General features: G+C 33.4%; 1 non-coding gene across 1 annotated transcript; it reads right to left on the reverse strand.

Moving 5' to 3' along the window:
* Nucleotides 1-5783: 5783 nt before the first annotated feature.
* On the reverse strand, nt 5784-5868 carry TRNAM-CAU (transfer RNA methionine (anticodon CAU)). The gene is given in 2 exon segments: nt 5784-5819; nt 5831-5868. It is a non-coding gene; the product is annotated as a tRNA-Met (tRNA).
* Between the last annotated feature and the right edge of the window lie 1741 nt (nt 5869-7609).

Consider the following 7609-nt stretch of genomic DNA (forward strand, 5'->3'; position numbering starts at 1 on the left):
TATATATATATATATTCATCATTAAATGATTTTTCTTTGTTATACAAAGTGTGATTAAGCTTAGAATTTGGCAATTAAAAATGAAAATTAGATTTTATGCATCTTTTTTGCCTATAACAGCGAAATATTATTTAAATGTCAATGCTTTTATAGGTGTATAACAACCATTCTCTATAACAGCTACAAAAATTCGAACCCAACGATGCTGTTGTAGAGAGGTTTGACTGTACAATAATTTCTTTAAATTTGGGTCTTCTTTAATAGAAATAGAATTCTAATTAACAGGGTATTTGTAATTTAAAATATATATATATATATATATATCCTCATGCTCATAATATTAATCTTCCATGTCATTTTTTCTTATCTCTTCTTTATAGGAGTAGTGTTTTTGATGTATTAATTAACCGAAAAACTTTCACTTTCAATTTCAGTTTTTTATCTCTCATGTATACAAGCAATTTTGGCTATGGATTAACAATGAAGTTCGAAGCTAAGTTTAATTTTTTTTTTTTTTTGTAGTGTTTGATGTCAAATGAAGTACACGCTTGGATCACGCGCAAAGCGCGTACTCTAAGACCAGTAGAATAACAAGTTAAGTAGGTTGAATATAACATGAAGTCCTATTATTAGTGCCCCCATTTTTTAAATACATTTTTTCCTTTTATGGCTTTGAAATGCATCAGCTAACTTCCTCGACTAGTCGGTCCAGTACTGCAAATTCATCAGAAACAAATAAAATATGCACTATCCAAATCTATTTTTTAATTCAAAATTCTCTTGAGCCCACAATGCCCCCAGATTTGAAATACAATTTTTCCTTTTATGGCTTTGAAATCATAAAAAGGAATATCATGCCAATCTATCATAATTTGTTAGTAACATAACGAGAAAGTAGAATAAATATAACACAAAGTCATGCAGGACGGATTGTCATAATTCCATCCGTCATGCTTTCTATAATCAATTGGACAAGCATAAAGTCATGGCAATATGGAAGAATTAGTAAACAATTGAACAACATAGGATGAACAAAGATAAAATTATGCCAATGCGGTATGACTTTGTGAATAATTAAACAAGATATGTAGAACGAAGTTAGCACAAATCATGTTAATCCGATATAATTTGTGAATAATTTAACAAGATTAGCAAATTGAATATAAAACAAAGCCATGCCAATCTGATGGGATATCGTGAATAATTAAACAAGCACAAAGTCATTCCAATCCAGTAGTAACTATGAACAGTTTGACAAGATATGTAGAATGAAATGTAGCATCCCAACCCCTCACTATAAGTATTTACTCCCTGTTTTCTGTTTTGGGACTTCTCATAGGTTTATATGATATTTTTGACTTCTTGGTAATGTTCAGATTGGAAACCGAGGTGCTCATGGGAGTTTTGAATTAAAAAATAGATTTGGACAGTGCATATTTTATTTGTTTCTGAAGAATTTACAGTGTTGGACCGACTAGTCAGGAAGTTAGCTGATGCATTGTGGGCATATCAAACTGCATATAAAACTCCTATTGGCATGTCTCTGTATCGATTGATGTTTGGGAAAGCATGTTGTTGAGTAGGTGCTGACTCAATGATATTGATGAGCTTAAAAATGAAGTTTTGATGATTTGACAAACAATGTATCCAGAAGACAATCAAGCACAAGGAGACATAAGGACGTGATTGAAGAACCAGAAGTCCAAACAGATCTCCAAAGGATTCAGTGAAGTAGTCACAACGTGAGAGGAACTGCTCAAAGGAACTGGTCCTTGTCGAGTACGTTGGAGACTGTCAAAAAGCAACTTCATGTCAACTGGGAGAACTGAAATATTGACTCATTCCTATTCGATGAAAGGTTGGATTCAAGTTATGAAAAAATTACCATAAACTCAATACATGAAATTAGCATTAAAGTAGAAAACCAAGAAGCCGATTCACATACAAAGAAAGAAGGAGATCCAAGCCAAACAAGGATTGGTTTCTGGTACAATTGTGAAACCAATATTTGGTTGGATTCGAACAATACAAGGTGATAATTAATTCTATATAAATACAGCATGAACAAGCTTTGGAGCTTAACCACAACAACAATCACAATTCAATGTGAGACATCAAGAGCGAGGGGAGTCAACACCCAAGTCTTTAGAGAGCCATTACACATCGACGAAAAATTTGAGCTTATCAAGATTTATCATTAAGTTCTTGTTATTGTAATAGTTATGTTCTAGTTGTTACCTTTGTTAGAATTGTGTAATAGGTGTTATTGAATTGTAAGGAACTTCCTTAACTGGGTAGAATCATTGAAGCCAAGCTAGTAGTTTGGAACTGTTGAGCGTTAAGAGGCTAGAGGCGAGACTGTATGAAAAAATTCCTTAGGTATTATAAGGGTGAAAATTTTGAGCAAGGAGCGTTTTCACGCTAAAATACTTGTGTTGATTTAATTTTTGCAATTTACCTTCTTGCGTAGCTTCTCAAAGAACCTGATTTTTTGAGTGCGTAGGTAGTAGCATGATCTTAATAAGTGGTATCAGAGCTTGATCTTTCTACAAAGGCTAGCACGTTGAAAGATCGATACACCTCCTTGATGGTTAATTAAAGGCAAAAGTAATGTCTACAAGTCTGTTCTCCAATATTTACCTATAGCCATCTGTTGGCATCTCTAGAAAAATAGATGTTAAGCCAGGTTTGATAATTTAAAATGTCATCCTGCTTTATTATTCAACAGGAAATCAAATTTATATACTTGATTATCAGTCTTCGATTTCCTGATCTCCATTTATCTATTGCTTGGCATGAGTTGTATAGTACCGTGGAAACCTCATTCCTGCAATCCATTCACAACCAGTGACTTGGCAGAAACCTGATACTGGATGGTTTAAGTTTAATATTGATGGTTGTAGGAAAGGAAATTCTTTAGGAGGTGAAGGCGATATCAGAGATCACAATGATCACTTGATCATTGCCTATGTATAATATTATGGTGAGGGAAGCAGTAACATAGCAGGAGCTAAGTCTATATTGAACGAAATCCATCCGAGTCTTAACAATAATTTCACCAATGAGGCTGGCTAAATGATTGTCCTTAATTTGATCAAGAGAATTAATTAAGAAACCTCCATGGCAAATGCAACATATTATTTAGCAGATTTTGTATCTTATCAAGAATGACAACTTCATATTCTCTCATATTCAGAGAGGGTAATACCACAGCCGATATCCTTGCAAACTTAGGAGAAGAATCAAAGATTTTATCTATCTTTAGAGAGGTTGTTTCTCTTTCTGCTAAGGTTAGAGCCTCAATGTAGTTAGAAGCTGATGGAATCCCAAACTTCAGATTCAAATCGAAGAAAAACAAATATGTTATCAATGATGGTAGGTAACCACTTTTGGGTGTTGTTTGCAAATTTATACACAACATCTCATGATGATGTTACATTCTCTAACTACTGCACTAACATCCCTGTATAAAGCTGGATTTTTTTGCATACATTTTTAGGTGCCATTTGGCCATAAAAATTATTCACTTTTTTCCGGAATTTTTTTTCACTTTTTTCCGGAATCAGCGTTTGGCCATGAAAATTCCGAATACAACTTGAAGTTGTATTTCGGAATACCAAAAACTCAAAAAACTTATTTTTTAAAAAAAAAAATCACTTTTTTCACTTTTTTACAACTACATTTCACCAAAAGCTACAATTTCAAAAACTATGGCCAAACACAACTCCAACTCCAAAATTCCAAAACAAAAAGTGATTTTTTTTTGGTATCTATGGACAAACGGGGCCTAATATATTAAGTTGGCTATATTCAACTTTCACAATCTACTGGAGGCTAAGGTTGACATGTTCTTCCGTGTAATTATGATTTTTGATAAATATATAGGTTGGAGTCAGGCCTAACTCCTCCATCATAAGGATGAACCTTGAAAAAATAATAAAAAATGTAATAATTTTAAAATGATGAGTTTTTGCTTCAGAAACATTTTGGAAATTAAATTATGAATAGTGTCAAGGTTTAGATTTATCCTTTAAATCTTGAACCTTTTTTTTTTTTATGATTTTTAAATGCATTTGCACCCTCTTTTCATCTTGTAGTATTTGAATCGCCAAAATACTAGTTAAGAGACTTATGGATTCTCCATAGCGAAAGAGGATTTGCAGAAATCACGACTCTTGTCACCGATTGTTGGAATCCACACACAGCAGATGAACTCTCTTTGCCCACAACCTAGATATCCCTCTAACATATGATGCATAGATTATTTCTTAGTAAACCCTAGCCATTGTATTTATGTGGAAAATCATCTATTTTCCAACACCCATAATGGTGTATTTATACATTAGAGGTAGGGTTTAGGAGGAGGACAAACAAATGGACTAACTAGCTAATTAGCACCCCTTATGGGTGAACCCGACCCAATAACTAGTTCCAACACTTCTCAAACTTCATTTTTTTATGTGGATTGCCCTTCAAAGGCACCGGTCTTTAATTTTTTCCCCTCAAATTGGTGGTCTTTAATTTTTGCCCTTCGCCTAATACCTCGAGGTTCTAGGTTCGAATCCCAGCTCAGTAAAAAAAATAAAAATCGCAGGCAGAGGGTTATAGCAAAGTTAGGCCTTAAGGCAGAGGTTTGTACCAAAGTTAGGCCTTAAGGCAGATATATTGATGGTCTTCTGCAATTAACATTTCAGTAACAGTTGTAGCTTTTAACATTTACTTTTAGGATGTAACTGATTGTTTCCCTTAATTAATATGGATTTTGATTTTGTAAAAATAATAATCTATGAAAAGAATGAGTTAAAATCCAAAAAAATGAGAAAATAAATAAATAGAAATGGTGGTCATAGAGAGTTGTCACATTACCTTGTCTATGCCTAACTTTATTATATATGTATACTTCCAAGAAAATGCCAAAACGTAACAGATTCTATTGTTTGGACAGATCGAGTTCATTACTACATTCTGTAGTTTAAATCGTACTTCGTAATTCATTTTTGGTGTGTGCTTGAAAGAGGAGAAAATGATAAAAATAATTCCTTAGGTCTCACCTGAGCAGTTTGTCTTTTAAGTTTATCAAAATTGAGCATTTTTGTCTCCAAGAAATATGCATCAAACTCTGGATTGTTAAAATTAACCGAAATAGTGAAAATAGAAAATATTAATGAAAACTCACATTCTGAGGTATAATTTTTGTAATTTATGTCTATTTTGATTTATTTTTAGAGTTTGGTGTAAATGTTTGAGGTGCAATTATTTTTAGAGTTTGATTTATTTTTAGAGTTTGGTGTAAATGTTTGACCAAAAAGACGAAAACAACTGATATGATTGATACTTAAGGAAGTAATTTGATATGATACTTAAGGAAGTAATTTGGACATACTATTTATCAATTTTTTTTTTTTTTGAAAAAGTGTATTAAGGGAAAAATGGGGGATGAATTGTGAAATTTTAAAAAGCAGCAAAAAGGAATGGGGTGAGAGAGGCTCGAACAAAATTTATGTTTCTATTTTTCTTGTTTGGTGCAGCTTTGACGAAATTGGTGGTTATGGATAAAAACAAAATTACACTTTCTTGATAAAAATCTGACGGAGATTAAAATATTCTCTTTTGACCAAAAAGACGAAAACAACTGATATGATACTTAAGGAAGTAATTTGATATGATACTTAAGGAAGTAATTTGGACATACTATTTATCATTTTTTTTTTTTTTTTTTAAAAAGTGTATTAAGGGAAAAATGGGGGATGAATTGTGAAATTTTAAAAAGCAGCAAAAAGGAATGGGGTGAGAGAGGCTCGAACTCTCGACCTCAGGATAACTCAGAAGCTATGAGACCTACGCGCTAGCCAACTGCGCCACCACCCCAGATGCTATGTGGTCAAGACAAATATAATTTTAACTTTTAAGGACACAGAAAGAGACGGATGGTGTTTTTTCATTTTACCTGGACCTATTATTATGTCGATTTCATTCTATGTGATAATATCTAATTAGGCCTCATTTGTTTGCACTTAATGGAGGTTTGAATCTGAATGGTTCAGACCTTATGCTATTAAGTGCTTTTGTTTACATTAAGATCTAAGCACTTATTTGGTCTGAATAAGTCTTAATCATTAAGATCTTGAACAAAGTTTTAATATCATTAAGAGGTATTTTGTATGGATAATTTTTACCACCCCTCCCCCCATCCCTCTCTTCCCACCACCCACCCCAAACCCCTCCAACACACCACCCCAACCCCACCTACCCTAACCACTACCCACCCACACTACAAACCCACCCTCGCCCTATCCACCCCACCACCACCCACACAAACCCTTCACTACCCCACCCCCAACCCTACTCCCCACTTACCACCCCAACCTCACCTACCCACCACCCACCTACCTTACCCCCAACCACCACCACCCCCATAACCCTCCCACCACCATCCATCCCACCCCCAAAAACCTAACCCACCATCACTATAAACATCTCGAACATTACTAGCAAACATAAATGTTTCATTTTTTTATCAAATAATATTTTTATTTTATTAAATTTGTATTTATTTTCGAATATTTAGCTATTTTTTTTATTTGAATTGTATATTCATTATGTTTAAATAAATACATTTATGCACATTTAGATGTTGAAAAACAAACAGTCTTAACCATTCAGTGTTCAGATCTAGAGACAACATCTTAATCATTCAGATGTGCATTCAGATTCAGACGTCTTAATCTTAATGAAAACAAATGAGGTCTTAATTACGAAGTTTAAAAAATAGATAATTGTAATTTTTATCCTTCTATTATTGACTAATTTTAATTTTAATCCTTATACTATTTAACTAAACATATTTAACCTTAATTTGTTAGAATCATGATAATAAAATCTTCAACCTGTTATTCTGAAATATCTTCTGATTGTTAGAAGCAAATATAATAATAACAACTTCAACTCGTTGGGATCAGAGATAAAATATATCTTCAATTGTTGGTCCAAAGCATATGCAAATTTATTAGAATAATAATAATATCTTGAAAAACCTAAACAACACAAAATAGAGTTCATGAATAAATTTATGACTAATAAATTTAACAAAAATGTTATATCCCGTATTTTTGAACGTCGGATTGTTTGTAGGCTGAGGTGGGGCCCACACATCAAGATTTTTTTTTTGGAACATCTGAAAAGTCATATGAATCGCATATGTAAAGTTAAATACAACTCATGAAGGACCCTTGGGCCAAATCAAAGTGGAAGCTCTCCAAACGAATATTTTTAAGAAAACGTTTTCGGGTGACTTAACTTCGAGGGGCAAAAACGGTATTATAAGTTTGGAATTTGGAAAAATACCAAGAAATAGAAGTTGTAGATAATTGAATTAGCTTTCCAACCATAGGTCGTGGGTTCCCATATGATGTCGGTAAAAGGAGATATGGACGTTTTAAGGTCGAAAGGTCAGTGGGCTAGGCCCAACTCGGGACCAACCGGGTTAGGCCCAAAAAAAAAGAAAAAAGAGAAATAAGGCCCAATTGTGATGGGGTGGCCGGCCATGCATGTCCAAGCCCACTTGATTTAATTAATTTTTCATGTGCTAATTAATATAAAGGGTCATATA

This window comes from Lycium barbarum, chromosome 8, assembly GCF_019175385.1.
Source record: "Lycium barbarum isolate Lr01 chromosome 8, ASM1917538v2, whole genome shotgun sequence".
Classification (NCBI taxonomy): domain Eukaryota; kingdom Viridiplantae; phylum Streptophyta; class Magnoliopsida; order Solanales; family Solanaceae; genus Lycium; species Lycium barbarum.